The sequence below is a fragment of the Gopherus flavomarginatus genome, chromosome 3 (genome assembly GCF_025201925.1).
Source record: "Gopherus flavomarginatus isolate rGopFla2 chromosome 3, rGopFla2.mat.asm, whole genome shotgun sequence".
NCBI lineage: Eukaryota > Metazoa > Chordata > Testudines > Testudinidae > Gopherus > Gopherus flavomarginatus.
The window spans coordinates 9,200,840-9,218,023 of record NC_066619.1 but is presented as its reverse complement, the minus strand read 5'-3'; positions in this window follow the sequence as shown (position 1 = coordinate 9,218,023).

Sequence of the window (17,184 nt, the reverse complement as noted above, 5' to 3'; positions counted from 1 at the left end):
GAGTACAGAGGCCCCTGAACATTTAAAGGGACCGAACATCACATTCCTCCAACATACTTTAAAAAACTTTCAAAACACATACAGTATACATTATCATTTACACAACTAACATCAAACACTATATAGTCTAACTAAAATTGCAGCTGGACTACTGCAGACTCTTAACATTGTAAGGGATTATTCTGCCCTGGAATAGCAACCCTCTAACTAAACCACTGATAAGTTCAGGAGCAGAACTGGTTTTTGCACTCTCTTGGGATAATGTGGGCTGTGACAGTGTCCTGAACAATGGGAACAGTTGGTGGTAAGGAATTAACGGAATCCGATATGGAATCAGTTGGATCTGGTATCAAAGTTTCTTCCACCAAGTCGTCAAAATTAGGAATTGTAATCTAAGAAGTTTCAACTGGAGGAACAGTTGGGCACTGGAACATGCCTGGACTCCAGTACTAACTGAGGCTGCAATTGGTCCATATGTCATTTCCATAAGATACCATTGGAATTCTCCAATAGTACCCATTTCATTCCAGAATTGAGGTTGTGGGTTCATATTAAGTCTCTAACTTGAAAAGAATGATGATGAGACTCACATCATCGATCAATGTGCATAGCTCCGGATTTGGCTACACATGAGACAATATCAGGACATGTATAAGTGTTTGTACAAAGCATTCTGCTAGTCTGTTTGTAGCAGGATGGTATGGAGTTGTGCATAAGTGATGAATTCCATTTGAAGCTAGGAACCTCAGGGATTCCTCAGAACAGAACTGAAGTCCATTGTCACTCACCAGCTGTAATGGTAAACCAAACTAGCTAAACAAGGTACGAAGATGTCCCAGGAGTCTGAGGTCATGACCAAGGGTGTTGACAAGCTAGGACAGAATCATGCTGAATTTGCTGACACGTGGTATAGCTCTTTTCTTTCCTCTCAGTGTTTTTGTCGATCCCCAAACACTAGACATGACTCCGGGTGATGACCTTCATCCGTACATTTCCAAAATTATCTTTGTGAAAAGATTCCAAAACCTGAGATTGAAGTGAGTTTGGAATGATAGCTCATATTCCTCATATGATGCACCCATGATTTATGCTGACATTACACAAATTGTGTAAACTGAGGAGTCTTATGAACCAACATTTTACCCTGTAGTACCATCCACTTTACAGGAAAAATTACATTAATGTTTCTTTGTTGATGTCTGTACTAGTGACAGGCCACCTGTCCATGAAATTGAGATAGAACACTTGGGCTGAATTGTCTTTGGGCTGACAAGAACTTGGGCATGGCAGGTGCGACAGTCTATCAGCACTGACATGATGATTCCCTTTATGGAATTGAATAGCATAGGATGAGCTGAAAGTAGCAGTGCCCATTGTTGCATTCAAGCAGCAACTAATGATGAAATTCTGTGTTTCAGTCCAAAATTTGAAAGTTACGAGTGATGATCTATCAGCAAGGTAAAATGTCTACCATATAGATAAGTACAACATTTCCAAATGCTGAAGGGAAGATTGAAAACTTCTCACTCTATTTGCACATAATTCTTCTCAGGAATAGTGAATGTTTGTGATGCAAAGATTATTGGTTTCTCCATGCCATTAGGAAAAAACATGGGAAAGAATTGCACCCACTCCATATGGTGAATGCCAGTTGCAAGAGTGTAACCTAATTACTGTGTGAAACAGGTGACAAGACTTCAGTGTTCATTCAACTGTCCAAATCAGCTTCCACCAGAGGCTTCAGAATGTAGAGCACAACTCTGAGCTTGCAATACTTCGACTGACTGTCAGAGTTAACAGTGAGCTTCTCCGATATGTTGCTCATCTGTCCAAGCTCTTTTTCAAAAGCGCTGAAGTGTCTGTCCAGTATTTCTTGAAGACTTCAAGGTGCCTTCATGATTGCTTTGATCTCATGATTTCCAATTCACTTTTAGCTTCTCAAGCCAAGATCTTCCAAATAATGGTGTATACTTTCCTTCAATCACATACAAGGGTAAAGACCGTCCAAATAGCTGAACTTTCACTTGGGGTATCCCTTTTGGGATTAACTCTTCTCCTGAATAAGTCTTCAAAACCATGGAGATTTCTCTCAGAGGAATTTCTGACAAAGTCTGGTGATAGGCAGATGAAAGAATCAGTGGAACAGCAGCTCCAGTACTAAGCTCTGTCCTTGTAGGAACTTCTTTGATCAAGAGTGAAACTCTGATGCCATCTCTGACTCCAGCTTCCAATAACACATGTAGTGCTAGGTCTGCTGAACTGTGTGACAGGTCATTGTGATGTTTCCTTTCTTCTGACACTTTCTGCAAATAACTGGGCATGCCAAGCAATCCTCAGTTTTCTCAGAGTTTTCATCAAACTTACCAATGTTGCCAAAAAAGTTGTCATTTCTCTGTTCTTCTGTTAGACTTCATGCTTTCCAATGCACTCTCCACAGGGAAATTATTTTTGTTATTTCACTATCTGCATCTGACTGGCCTCTGCTGGCTGTGCGCTTACACATACTTTTGGCTGTAGTTGGGCTCCGTCCATTGGCTAGAGACCCTTACTGCAGGCTACACTGTTTCTCTTGCTGCCTGCTTGTAAGTGGTCAACAGAGATGGCTGCTTACATCCCCTTCACTATTTCTTTGTTTGAACAGTTCTGGCAGGAACTGAAGAACCCTCATCCTTTATTCTGTCTTTATCTGTGTACTTCTCCCTCTCGATCTGAATGGTTTATGCTGTCCCAGAGCAAAAACAGCAGTTTGTCACCTTGTGCCTCCAGGTGAACTTAAGTCCTTTTTCAACGGTATTATTTGCTTACTTTTTCTTCTTCTTGGTCAGGCAATGGGAGTATTGGACACTGATGGGATATAAATTCCTTGTTGCCAAATGTTATATTTCTGGAACCAGTGGAGGAGATAGACACAGATGCAGAGTGAGCAGATGGACATACAACTGTTTGCTGTGGTACCTTTATTGTTCTGTCTGAAAACATGAAACAAACATGAACATGAGGCTTTGCACTGTGGAGCAGGGAGAATACAGATCCCCTTGAACATTTAAAGGGACAGGAAATCACAGTTATTTTGGTTGCTAAGCTAATCAAGTTACCTGATTCCGCTTCCCAAAATGTGGAGCTACTCAGACAGCCCAGCAGGGTTTTAAATAAAACTCCATTAACACAAAAGTTGGATCTATTCCTGCTTTTGGAGGTCTGCTCTGATTATAAGAGACATTAATATTAGCAAACTATTTTTACAGCAGTGCTGTAGGGCTCTGCACTGAAGTATGAGAAAGAGTGGACACAGAAGGGGTTAATATTGCACAGAACCTGATTATTCTTCCAGTTACACCAGTGCAACTCCATGGATTTAATGGAGTTATTTCTGATTGGAAGCAAGAGAGAGAAGAATTAGGTCCAAAAGGTTCAGTGGTATAAGGGTAAACACACTGCAGGTGTGTGGTGAACAAAGCATTAATTGAGTAGCAGAATGAGGATAAAAGGTGATGCAAAAGGTTGATCAACAGACCATGCTGGGCTCTGATTGGAAGGAAAGACAAGTGGTACTCCTGAGTTTGTTTCTTGCTGAGTTCTCCATCATGGGCTTGTTCTGTGGAACCAGCAGTCTTCACGCAGGAACAGCCTTCTGGATCTTCCATGGAAATTTTTCCTCACAACTATTCACAGAGTCAAATAAAACAGTTACTCATTTAAGCACAAGTTGGTCAGGAAGCCACGTAGTTCAGTGGATCAGGTTAAAGAAAACCAGGGTTCTAGTCCTAGATTTATCCTTGGTTTATTGTGTAACCTTGAACAAATCTCTGTGCCACTGTTGTCCATGGCTATTTGGTGTATACACTCTTTGGAGCAAGGACTCCTTCTTAGTATGTGTATTTAAAGTGCCTAGAACAATGGGGCTTTTATCTTATTAAGAGTACTGCCAAAATACAAATAATAATAGCAGAGCAATAGAGAAACTGAGAGAGAAACAACATGAATCTAAAGATATGTTTCCAGACAATAAAGCTGAGAGATTCAAGAGGCAAGAGAAGCAGGGAAAGCACTGCCACCAACAATCCAAGAAGGATGAATAAGAAAACGGTGGACCAGATGCTGGTGCCCATTCTGTGGAACAAATCGTACCTTCTTTCATGAATAGGCCCACTGACTTCAATGAGGCTACTTCAGAAGTAAAGTGCTACCCAGCTTGAGTAATGTTATAACAGTCTGGCCCTGTGAGACAAAAATAAAGAGGAAAACAGGATGCTAGGCCTGGCTTAGAATGGAATTTCATCGTAAGCATTAAGTGAGATTTGCTTTCAACATTCATGATCCAATTTTTTTTTCATCTCTTCCAGTCCTCTGCCCATTTCTTTGTTTACATTTAGTTCTGGTGAAAGATGCTATATTGACAGCTTTGCAGAATGCCCTTAGAACAGGAACTATAGAAAAAATTATTAGCAGAACTATTTAAAAAACATTTTTTTCCATGGGGCTTCAGCTGCAGATTGCTGATCAGATGAATGGAAGATAATAGGGGATGTTCTTGACGTTAGTTTTCTAATCAGATCAGACTGGATATTCTTAATAAAAATGACTCATCTGAATAGAACTGTCTGTGATTAAATAATCAGTTATGTTATTGAGAAACAATTACATTGGATTAAAAATCCAAATTATCCTTGGTTTATTCAGATTCAAACAAGTCAGCTGAAGTACTGTATTCAGCTGTGGGTATCGCAATTTAGGAAAGATGTGGACAAAGAGGCGAGAATCCAGCATAGGTTCCTGAACTAGGGGTTCTTGGGGAGCAGCAGCACCCCCGGCTTGAAGTGTTTTTCACCATATACAGGGTTTATAGTTTAGTTCAATGGCTCTCAGTACCTTCACTGTACAAATTGTTTCAGCACCCCTGGAGTTCAGAGAAGAGAAAAAACAAATTATAAATGATTTAGAAAACCTGTCCTAAGAGGAAAGTTTAAAAAACTGGGCATGTTTAGTCTTGAGAAAATAGAGTGAGTCACAGACCTGATAACAGTCTTCAAATACATTAAGGGCAGTTATAAAAGGGATGGTGATCACTTGTTCTCCATGTTCACTGAAGGTAAGACAAGACCTAATGGGCTTAATCTACAGCAAGGGAGATTTAGATTAGATATTAGGAAAAGCTTTCAAACTTTAAAGGTAGTTAAGCACTGGAATAGGCTTCCAAGGAAGGTTGTGGAATCCCTGTCATTGGAAGTATTTAAGAGTAGGTTGAATAAACACCTGTCAGGGACGGCCATGGTTTACTTGGTCCAGCCTCTATGCCAGGGACTGGACTAGATGACATTAAAGTCCCTTTCAGGTTTACATTTCTATGATTCAATGAGCTTCTTTTTAAACTAACCATCCAGTCTGAATTGATTTTTATTTTGAAGAACAGCATCGTTTATTGTGTAATCACCATGCTCAGCTTTTATATAGCATTTTTTACCAATAGATTTCAAAAGACTTTACAAAGGAGATTGGTACCATTATCTTCATTTTATATGTGGAGGGGTGTCCCCCACTTGGTAAGGCAACTCCCATCTTTTCATGTACTATGTATATATTTACTTGCTACTGTATTTTCCACGCCATGCATCTGATGAAGTGGGTTCTAGCCCACGAAAGCTTATGCCCAAATAAATTTGTTAGTCTCTACGGTGCCACAAGGACTCTTCATTGTTTTTATTTATTTTATTTAATTCCCTACAAAATTCATAACTACTTATATTCAGTATTAGGCACAGTCCAGTCCATAAAAACTTACATCTTAATCAAGTATAAAATACTTACCATAACTATAAAACCTTCCAGAACAACACCTCCTCTCTTCCCAACAACCAGCATTATCTTCCTCACTGCCTCTCCCTTGGAGAACAGTCTTGTGGTATATCCTGAAGGGTACTGAATCCAGCCTGTGAAGAAGTGAGTTAGGAATTGATGGCTGGAGTTCAGGCTCCCTCACTGAGAATAACCTGCTGGTAATCTCCTCCCGGTTAAACGGTGCTAGTTTGAACAGCAGAGATTATCATCACCGCTGTAGTATCACATGTGGGATGAGACGGTCTCTCAAGTATTCAGACCACCAACCATTTGAAATTTTATTGGTAAAAAACAGCCTCTTAAACTTGGCCCAGACATCAATTGAAAATTGATGCGGGTCCTGAAGCTTTGGAGTCAGGGGCTTCCTCTGGGTAAAATTCATCCCTAAAAAGGGCCTGCAAAGTGGCGATAAATCCCCAAAATGAGGCTTAAAGGTTGCATCAGGCTTGTGCTGTTTCCATACACAGAGGTGAGTCTCCGCCTCTAGCTTCATATATAGGCCCCCACATTCTGCACTAGGAGCAATTCCCTAATGGCTTGGACTGTTATCCCTTGTTGAGTGCACAGCAGCAGTCCAATCTCAAGATGACAATAGCAAGGAGGGCCAAGAGAAAAGGATGCAACACCCTTCATGTCAACAGAAAGTGATAAGAGGAAACCCATTGGGCCCAGTGTAACTTATTCTTCCAGAGCTTTCTTCTGAGAGTTTCTAAATCCTTAAAATCTAAAGAGTTTTTACTCCCCCTCCACCCCTCATCTCTATATTCCATGGGTTTACCCTAGGGGTCGGCAACCTATGGCACGCGAGCCAAAGGTGGCACGCGAGCTAATTTTTGAGGGCACTCAGGGCGGGCTGAGCCGTTCAGCCTGCTGCCGCTCTAGGGTTCCTGCTGCTGGCACCTTCCCAGCCGGGGTCCCACCACCGGTCCCACTCAGCGCCCGCTGCTGGCCTGGGGGAAGGAACCCCAGGCTGGCAGTGGACTGAGACTCCACCTGACAGAAGCCAGCGGCTGAAACCCCAGAATGGGGCTGGTGGAGATGCTCAGGCTACCCCTGAAACCCCAGAGCTGGGCGGGCTGACCCACTTGGCCCGCTGCCACTCTGAGGTTCCTGCTACTGGCCCCTTAGCAGCTAGGATCCCCGCTGCAGCCCCACTCACCTTGCTTCCAGCGCAGACCCCCTGCCAGACAGGGTCCAGGCTTCCGGCCCTGCTCAGCTCCACTCACCTCAGCTGCCAATCTGAGGTTCCAGCCGCTGACTTCCTGCCAGCCGGTTATCAGCTTATAACTCAGAAGCCTGTGTGCAGCTTAAAGTATCTAAATATGTGCCACCAGACATTGGAAAACTCAGCAAGGGCAAGGATCACACTAAACTAATAAGATCTGCATTTTAATTTAATTTTAAATAAAGCTTCTGAAACATTTTGAAAACCTTGTTTACTTTACATATAACAGTAGTTTTGTTATATATTATAGACTTATAGAAAGACCTTCTAAAAAACATTAAAATGTATTACCGGCATGCAAAGGCTTAAATTAGAGTGTATAAATGAAGACTCGGCATACCACTGCTGAAAGGTTGCCGACCCCTGGTTTACCCTGAGGATTCTATTTTTAGCTTTTTCTCCTTACGAAGTTCCAGAGACTTTGAGGATAACTCTCTATGAGCAAGATTATGTCACGTGCTTGCAAAACAACAGATTCCTGTTGAACTTTCTCTTTAGTCTCTTTTTTTTTCTCCACAGATTATGGGGATGTTGCCTTAGTGGTTTGTGAAAACTTGACAAGCTTTTAGGCTAGAACCTCCCATGTGTCTAATCTCTTGAGGCCTGGGGAGAGCTCCATGACCTCATTGAACATTAATCTACAGGACTAAGGGTCACAGTTTGCTCACAGTTGGCTTTTGGTTCCTGTGCATGTGTTCCCTTTGAACTGTGCTCATTGTGGAATTTGTATTTTCTGTGCTTTTCTGTTCAGTCTGGGAACCTAATGGTTTTCATCCTGGCAGGAATTAGACTAAGGGTACATCTACATATCATGTAAATTCCAGCATGGAGAGACAAACCTGTGATGGCTCGGATCAAGCTAAAGCACTAACAATAGACGTGTAGCCTTGGCTGTCAGAGCGGCAGGAGAGGCTATCCACTTGAGAGCGTGCCTGTCATCTTGGATAGGGCCAAATTTAGGGAATTAAAAAAAAAATAGAGTGTGACATTTTTCATGAAAGAACATTTCAAATAAATAAAACAACAACAACAATATTGGGTCAATCAAAGCATTCTGTTTTGATACATTTGAAATGTTCAGATTTTAATTTAGATCTTTTAAAAATGTAGAAAATAAAGTAAAATTCTAAAGAACAGGTCACTTTGAGGAAATTTTGACATTTACAGAATATAATTTCCCCATTTTCTTCTAAATGAAAATTCATCAACATTGATAAAATTTTGCAAAAAATGTTGGGTTTGTCAAAATACCATTTTCCAATGGAATACTATTTCAATGAATATTTTCTGACCAGCTCTAGGTTTAATACCTCTGAGATCTCCCAGAAAGCATGGGGAATTTGCCTGTTGCTATTGTCTTTACGTGACCAGCTGTTGTGAAGTTGTTGTCATGGTTAGTGTGAGTGTGTGTGAACAGTGCTTCATTCATGGGTCAATACATTTATTTCCAGTGATGTTTATTGGGCCATGTGGGCTGCTAATGCCAGCCTATGGAACTACTAATCAACCTGAGCCATAATATAAGGTTCCCCAACATCTTGAGGAGTTTGGATCTGGAATTTTAGTTTGAGTCCCTCTCTATATGGATGAGCTTCACCATCGCAGCTGGGATATCATATAGCAATGACATTATTCCAGTGACATTAAAGGGCAGAACATGTCTGAAATGTGTTTAGTCACTATCAATATTTATGCACTCATTTGAGGGACAATAAATTGATAGAATGCAGCTTTATAATGCATCAAAATGGCATCAATTTAAGAACTTTAAATGGAAAATTCCTGCAATGGGGAAGTGACTGGGGGAGTGGTTTGTCCAGCAGACAGATTATTGTCACTTCAAATGCTAAATCCTAGAAATGCCACTGCAACTGAATGATCTAACTTTCTACCCCAATTTTGATGACTTCTCATTTAGGAAAAATTAGCTGAAAGATGACAAAGCTGAAAGGTGATCTGCCATTGAGGGTTATGAAAAGGTGGTGAGGTCTAGTGGGCAAGGAACTTATCTCTCAAAGGACCTATATCCAAGTCCCATATCTACTATTGACAATAGACATGCCACTTCATCTCTCTGCTTTTGTTTCCCCTCCCACCTTGTGTCTGTATTTTCCATTTAGCTGGTAAGCTTTTCAGGGCAGGGATTATCTCTTCCTCTGTGTTCGTACAGTGCTTAGCACAATGGGGTCCTGGACTAAGCGTTCACCTCTTGGAGATGCTGTAATATCAATTAATAGTAATAGTAATAATAAGTCCAATCACAGTAGCATTCCAACCCTGGAGACTGTAGATCAGAAGTTAAAATGAATCTTTCAAAAGATGCATCCCCTTTCATTACTAATGAACATCGGTCACTATACCACTACACCATTTCTCACACTCGGTGCTCTGCTTAAGAGAATTCTACATTTGTAATAAAAGAGGCATTGCCGGTCATGGCTGAGGAGCACCAGCAGAGCTGCCTGGATGAATCTGGCATGTCGCCTGCTAGCATTCACGTCAGGCTCAATTTATTATTATCTATAATCAATTGTTATTCTGTTATCTATTTTTCTCCATGTCTGCTGAAGGAATGGGTTTAACTTTAAGGAAGGAATGGGCTTAATCTGCAACAAAGGAGATTTAGGTTAGATATTAGGAAAAATGTTCTAACTATAAGGGTAGTTAAGCTCTGTAATAGGATTTCCTATTATGGGAGTTTTTAAGAACAGGTTGGACAAACAACTGTCGGGAGGGGACAAGGTTTACTTGGTCCTTCCTCAGTGCAGGGGACTGGATTTGATGACTTCTTAGGGTCCTGTTCAGTTCTACATTTCTACAATTCTATAAATCTAGGCATTTTATCAAGTTGCCCATCACCATACCTGATTGCGTTCCAGCAGAGGTAAACTCAATCTGCTAGTAAGATGGTATTTTCATTTTTGAACTTCCTACCCTATTAGCCCATTACACTCATTGGTTCTAATTTCACCCACCAAATATTAGATAGTTGCATTGTTTATTTTCCTTCCACATTTTGTTCAGTAATCACTACCAAAGGTCACTGTGAGTCAAGTTCCTTCCCCATCAGACCTCACTACTTTTTTATAACTCCCTATGGAAGGTCATCTTTCAGCCCTATCTCCACCACAATAAATATGGCAAAAAGCAGCTTTCTTCTTAGCCTAAAAAATATTCCTATTAATGGTGGAAGGCAGAATATCCTAGTCCAGAAAAGAATTCTTCAGCCCAACTACTGAAGAATGGTGAAAAAGCTAATGTAAATGTGCCTGCACTGTTCCTAAGAGCGTCTTTGTCAGGTATCCTTGCCTAATCACCATGGTGACAGTATTACCTGGGATGAGAAGTCTCTCAAATAGGTGGATCACAGGCCATTTAGAGCATTTTAGATTACAATCAGTATGTTTAACTCCACCTGGAACCCAGTAAGTGTCCAGTGTACATCACAGAACACGGGAGTGGTCATGTTGACCCCTTTATTAAAAGAAACAGATATAAACCTCCTTGCTTGTCCTTTCCTACCAGCCTCATTCCTACTGTATCCAGGCTTCATCCAAGAGCCAATCTCTAACAAAGGCAGGATAAGGTCTGCAGCAGCAACACTCCCTGAAATAGAGATATAGAAAGTAGGATGACAGCAGCATACTGAAAATACTGTAGCCCATAGCTCCTCATTAACCTTATATCTGTAACTCTGCATCCTGGGGGGAAGCCTTAGGGTAACTCCTCACATATCCTGAGATAAGAAACATCCATCCCAGACTTATTGGGAAATTCTGAACATGTAGGGAGAGAACAATACTGATGTGCAGGTCCTGGAGGCAAATTCTATTTTACATATACATTTTTTTCTCCTTAGGTAGTGCACGTCCATGAGAATCTGGACAGAACCTGCTAAATTTGGAACAGTCAATGACAGGTGCCACAAAAAGTTCTAGACAAGATCATGATGAAGGAAAATAGGATGATTATGGTAGCACTTAGGAACCCCAGTTTAGGATTAGGCCCCTATTGTGCAAGGCCCTATACAGACAAGGAACAAAGATCACAGCTCCTGCCCCATAAGCTATGTGTGAGGCACAGACAGAAAACAGGTCAGAAGGCTGATATAGCAAAAAAAAAAAAAAAAAAAAAAAGGTTGAGATTTTCAAAGGGAGCTGGGCCTCCAAATCCCATTATTATTATTATTTATTTATTTATTTATTTATTTATTTATTTGTATTACAGTAGCACCTCGGCACCTCAGTCATGGACCGAAACCCATTCTGCAAGTTGCTATATAAACACAGAAAACGAAGACTGTCCCAGTCTCAAAGATCTTATGAGATTAGGCTCCTTTGCAAACCCTGGCCAAACCAGAGATTGGCAAGTGTCTCAACACATCTCTCACCAAAGCATGAGCTGCCTTGTTGTTCCAATGCACCAAAGCCTCGTTCCTGAACTCTCTGTGCACTGGATGGGAAAAGGCCACTTTCTGCAGCAAGAACTATAATCATGCAACTGAGAGAGGGAGAGGGGAAGAGTGTCACGCAACAGCAGCGAGGGAATAGGGGTGTGGGGGTTGAGGGGCTTTCAAAAGCCGTGAAGAGTGAGGATTCTTTTCTCTTTCTTTCTTTAACCACTTTCTCATTTACATTTAGAAAAATGACATATTGTAATTAGGTTCCTAACTCTGCCGAAACTTTAAATAGGATTCTTTAAAAATAGCCTTTAAAAGTTCAGGTCTTTTTTCAACAGAGGAACAATAGAGTCAGTCTAGTATTTTTTTTTTTTTTAACAATAGTCATTTGGAAATGCAGGCTGAATGCTGACAGGTTTTGACTAACGGAGAAAAGTTTTGGAGCCAACTATAATACTTTCTCCCTCTTTCTCTCTCCCTCTTTCCTCCACCTCTTTCATTTGTCTCTCCTTTTCACTCGCTATCCACACTATATGCATTAGAAGTGGAAGAAATTCTATTCTTAACTACTTCCAGTTGTGTAAGTTGTCGTTCTCGGTGGCGGTGATGAGGCTTTTTCCGCAAACTAAACACATTTGACTGCTAATTTCCCATGGAAAGACACTGGAAGGTTCCTGAAATTAATGGTGTAAGACAAGTGTACAAACTGTCAGCCTCTGAAGTGAAAATTAACGTGTCACCTTTGCCGAGGCTAAGTATGGGAGGTTGGAGAGGCAGCAAAGATTCATAAAGATTCTCAGCAAGAAAAAAAAATGACTGCTGATATTTCAGACTTGGAAACTCTGTGTGTGTGAGAGAGAAAGAGAGAGTCAAAATATTAGTGGGGGTGGGAGAAGCGGGTTTGTTGGCACAACGAGGAACTTGCAGGACTTTTCAAGCAGAAAACTCTATTTTACACTGAGAAATCAACAGCTTTGCTAAGAACCTGCTGTTGGTATCTTGCTGCTGCACAGTATGTACTGGGCCCTGAACAATGCTTGTGGGGAATTTGGGGGGTTTTTAAGCCACAGCCCCTGACTTTAGTTTCTTCTGAAGCAAAACCATCAATGGCAGAAATATACAAACCATGGAGTTGGAGCCTCCTCTAGCACCTTCGTGCATCAGGAGCAACTCAGCTAAAGCTAATGGAATTATATGCCAGTCCAAAACAAGGGTATAGGAGAAGAATTAGGGCTATTATATCCAGCTAAGAATAAACACTCCTGCTTATTCCTTTGCCTAGAGCCCACAATAGACATAAGCTGTGCTGGCAGTCAGTAGAGTTACTATCCTAAAGAGGGGATTGAAATAATGACTGTCCATAATATTTAAGCCCGAACCTAATAGTAAGATCTCCTATAACGGATACCCAGACTCCTTTAAACCTTCTTATCAATTCCTGAAAATGTTCCTTTGAAATTAATAATAAGCAAGGACTCTGGACTTTGAACTATGAGGGACATTTTGTTCTAATCACCATACTGTCTGAGCGGACTTTTGTGTTTGTGGCTGTAAAGTTGGGTCAGTGCCTAAAAGGCTACTAGACTAAGGAGCATCTGCGCTTTTGTTGTAGACATCCCCTTTGGTTAAGAGTAGAACTGGTTGAAATTTTGTATAAGTAAAGAAAATGTAATTGGAAAATGGCCTTTTTTTTAAATAATGAATTTTTTTTCATATTTTCAAAATATTCCTGTTTTCAGCAAAATTCAGTAATAGAAAGATTTGGTTTTTGCTTTTCATTTTTCCTCCTCCCTACTTTACCTTTTTAATGTATGTGTATATATATAATTTCTCTCCACTTTTAAATGGCAAAATAATAAAAGGTAGAAGGAGGAGAAAGTCTTATTTACCCCCTCGCATAACATAAGAATCAGAGGTCACACAATGAAATTAATAGGCAGCAGGCTTAAAACAAAAATAAGGAAATACTTCTTCACACAATGCACAGTGAATCGGTGGAACTCATTGCCAGAGGATGTTGTGAAAGCTAAAAGTATAACTGGGTTCAAAAAGAATAATTTCATGGAGGATAGGTCCATCAAGGGCTACTAGCCAAGATGGTCATGGATGCAACTCTGTGCTCTATGTGGTCCCTACGCCTCTGACCACCAGAACTTGGGACAGGATGATAGCGGATGGATCACTCAATAATTGCCCTGGTCTGTTAATTTCCTCTGAAGCATCTAGCACTGGCCACAATTGGAAGACAGGATACTGGGATAGATGGACCAATGGTTTGACCCAATATGTCCATTCTTATGTTTTTCAGGACTAAAGTACTTTAGTTAACTGATGACATTTTGGCTCAGTGTAAGAGTGGTTAAAATGTAATGGCCTGTGATATGCGAGAGTTCAGACTAGATGATCAAATGGCCCCTTCTGTCCTTCAACTGTATTATATTATGAAATCACTAGTGACTTTCACTACTTATAGATTATACCACCCTCCCAACCTCATGTTGATAAAAACTTTATTGCTCACCATGCCATCTTCCTTTATACACATGTAAACGTGATGATCAGTTCAACTGCTGCTCATACAAACTCACCTCATGCATGAAATGCAGCTGTTGTCCAATAGTCTATAGCAACCCTTATATTACACCGTGGAGAGTAAAAAACTCTGTATCCCCTTGAAATTGTAAAGGAATCTTAGGAAGGTGCAGAATATAAATACCCAAGTTGACCAGAGCTGAACTCTACTCCTACTCTTGGGAGAAGCGTCATGAGATCTTTAGTAACCACGAGTGACCAGTACTTGTGTTTTTAAGGCTTATGGGAAAGATGGAAGAAAGGAGTTTTAGCATACTTTTTTTTTTAAGTTATCTTTTTTTGTCTAGGCTCTTTCACCCAGCAGTCATTCCCACTGTCAACAGTAATGATCGTAAAAGAAAATTCATAGAATAGAATGCTTGAAGTGTAAGCAATTTCTTTTTGAAAGTGAAGTGGGTCATGGAGGAAAGGGGAAAAAAAAGAGGAAGGAGGATCTACCACAAAAGACATGTCCTGTATGTTGATAGCTAATTTAATAAGCAGCCTCTCCCTGCCTGTGGACGATTAAACTAAATTGCCAGTCTAAACTTTTCTATGCTGCATTTCAAATGTCAACACATTACATTGCTATTCCTCTTAATTTCTCACAAAGAAAATGCAAAATGAATTCATTATGTTGGAGTAAGTGGAAAAAATGATGAGTTTCTCTAGAAGAGTAGGCAATGGGGAGAGATTGGGCCAGATGATTATATTGAGATATTTGAATAGCTGGCCATTAGCAAGAGGATCCCCATTACTTTACTGATAATTATATCCTCTCCGCTATGACTTCCCTGTGGAATAATACAATGTTCCCAGTGTAGGAGATAATGAAAAATACCATTCAGGTAGTACATATATGCCAAGAATAGAATGTTGTATTTCTTCCCTTCCCCCCCCGCTCATGTAGATTGTAATAGCACACACCTACACAATATGTTAATGCCTGTTTGGTTTTTCGAGGCTCTGTACAGGGCAAATAAATGTATCTTGAAAATGGAGCTGGCAGTGGAATATCATTCTCCCGATGTAATTATCTCTCCTGTTTAGTGGGCCCGGTGTTTCGCTGAGTACATTTTTGTTAGCTATTATGCAAATGACTTTCAAAACCCACCACGGTGTAATAATGAGGACTTTGGAAGGGATCTTATAGAGATGAAGTTATTTCTCTTTTAAAGAGGTGGGGGAAATATAGCTGTGCATTCTTTCTAATTAATCCATCATTTTGCACACATGTTTCTGTTGAGCAATCAAGCAAACTGATGGAAACAAACAAAAAGGAAAGGAGGGGAAATCGAACAGAAGAAAAACACCCAATTATTTACTGCAACTACATTTTTGTTTTATTTTTGTTCTCCCCTCCCCCCTCCCCAAAATATATAACATCTCTCGTGTGTTATTGCTGCCTTATCAGTTCTTGGCATTCTTATTGTGGTTCTATTTTCATTTGGGGGGAATCTTGCTGTGTACTGTATATCTCTCTCAGATTCATTAATTTTCACAGAAAAGCCAATTTGCATCAAAATGTTTTGCTGTTTGGCTGCTGCTTTCCATATCTAGGGGCCTCATGTCTTGCTTGAGAGCTTTCATTTCAAATTATTCACAAGAGGGCAGAACAAAAAAAAATACCGTCGAAATTGCACAGGTTGGGATCCTGTGGGGTGCAGTGAAATCATGCTTTGAGTTTCTCTGATTCAAGGGTTAACTTGGACAAGTGGATTTTCTTCTTTGTATATTCCTCCCCCTGCTCCCGGCCCCATGATCCAGCACTTACTGCTCAACAGGGAGTGTAAACAAATGCAGATGAAGTTCAGTAATAACCTATGAAAACATTTTTTTCCTTTCTATGTGTTCATATCAAACAATGGTTTACAATGTTTAGAAGTCAGACAATTCATAAGTATTAAAATAGTGTGTTATTTATGGGTAAACAGATTTACTGTGGACTCTATTAATGATAATAATAAGCAAACTGCTGTTACATTTTGGGTTTGATTTTCCTCTCGCTCACTCTAGTGTAAATCAGAAATGACTTCAGTGAAGATCAAATAAGTGAGAAGAAAGTCAGAGTATCCTGAGCAAAGGAAAGGAATTGGTTCAGCATCTGTAATCTGAAATTCCACCTGTCACAAAGTGATGTTCTTTCTCTTTGAAGGAAACTCCACCAGATTTTGCAGGGGGACAGAAGTGGAGTTCAGCTGGTTGGTGGGAAGGAAAAGAATGTCTTAACTTGTTCATACTTTTTTTGCCAAGAGGAGTGATAAAATTAGGCAGAAATTCTTGAATATCTCATTCGTGGATCCCTTTGCAGTTAGTCGCCTAACTAAATGGCCAGATTTTCAGAAGTGCTGAACACCAATAGCTCCGATTGACTCCAGCAGGAGACCTAACTATCCAGCATGCACTTAGATTCTATGTTCTTTAGGGTAAGAGTGGTCTTTTTGTTGTGCATTTGTACAGTGTTTAGCACAATGCGATTCTGGTTCATGATTAAGGCTCCTAGTCATTACAGTTATAATAATAACTAATAAAAACCCAGGCCACTGAATTGGCTACCCAAAACATGAATGTATGTGTATTGCATTTAGACAAGCAAGCTGGAATAGTTTGGCCATAGATTTTTAAATCAACTTATGATATATATAGATAGATTTTTGAATTACAGAGCACCTGGAATCCAAGGATGTAAGAATTGTGTCAAGAACATTTTAGCTATTTGATATCTTGAGGGGTGGCGATATATTGGGTTAGATTGCTCAGCCCATTGTAAGATGTGAGACATCTCTTGTGTTGGATGTCAAGTGGATTTTTCTGTCCATAACACATGATTTAATTAATGTATATTTCTGCCTTCAAAATGTTTTCATTTTTTGTTAATACCAGTCAGAAAAAAATGTTTATAAGTAAATTAGATGAATGGAGAGATGCGGAGTTTGAATGGATGAACAGACAGATGGAAAGAGTGGATAGGGATTTTGTTATATGTCTTTTTTATTTTATTAATATTTGCTTAAAGTAATGCTTATTATTTCATTTCATTAGAGTTATGATTAATGTTATTTCACTTAACATGCAGCTTTTTGTGCGTTATGTTACATGGCTTGAAATGTCTGGATAAAATCACAGAAATGGAATAAATCTATTAAAATCAGTC